Raw genomic sequence first — 1,038 nt, 5'->3', positions numbered from 1 at the left:
CAGATGTCAAGTCTCCCGTATAAAATGGCACAGTATTGGCATATGACCTACACAAATTCTTCTGCATACTTTAGATCATATCTAAATGACTTATATTACCTAATACAATATAAGTGATATGTAAATAGTTGTTATACTGAATTGTTTAAGCATTAATGGCAAAGGGGGAAAACTATAATGTTCAGTACAGATTAAATTTAAAAAATAATATTTTTGATCCAAGGTTGATTGACTCCATGATGCAGACCCAGCTGGCACACAGGGCTGACTGAGTGCCCAGATCTCCTGGCTCAGCCAGGCACCTCTCAGTAGCTGGTGTTAAATACAGATGTTCTCCTGGAGAGAATCCATGCAACACTAGCCATTAAATATGGCCCTGCATCCTCTTCCATTTCCTCTGCCCCAGTGAATAGTAAGTTATTACAGTCACCAGAGGTCTTTAGCCAGGCTCCTTGAACCTAAGAGAATTGTAACAGAATTGTTTATTACATGACAAGATCTCAAAGTACAGGCTGCAAAACAAATGGAGTTTGGTCCAGCTGGTCAGAACATGCTACCCAGCCTTCTGTCTGAACCCATTGGTCATCCATCTTTGAACATTTTAGCCACAGTCTTATACTTTTTTTTTTTTTTTGGTACCAGGGATTGAACCCAGGGGCACTTAACCACTGAGCCATACACCCAGTTTTTTTCATTTGTTTATTTTTTTAATTTTGAGACAGAGTCTCACTAAGTTGCCTAGGCCCTCTCTAAATTGCTGAGGCTGGCCTTGAATTTGCAATCCTCCTGCCTCAGCCTCCTGAGCCACTGGGATTACAGGTGTATACCACAGTGCCCCACTGTAGTCCTATACTTTTTAAACAAACATTTCCCTAAACCCTCAGTTCAAATCTCTTTTCAAATGTGTTTACCTGTGTTTCAAATGAGTTACCTGTTGCTTTTTTTTGTCAATATTGCTGTTGCCTTTCTTTCTTTTTCTTTTCTTTCTTTCTTTCTTTCTTTCTTCTTTTTTTTTTTTTTTTTTTTTTTTTTTTTTTT

This window comes from Marmota marmota, unplaced genomic scaffold (genome assembly GCF_001458135.2).
Source record: "Marmota marmota marmota unplaced genomic scaffold, marMar, whole genome shotgun sequence".
NCBI lineage: Eukaryota > Metazoa > Chordata > Mammalia > Rodentia > Sciuridae > Marmota > Marmota marmota.
This window is presented reverse-complemented; position numbering follows the sequence as displayed.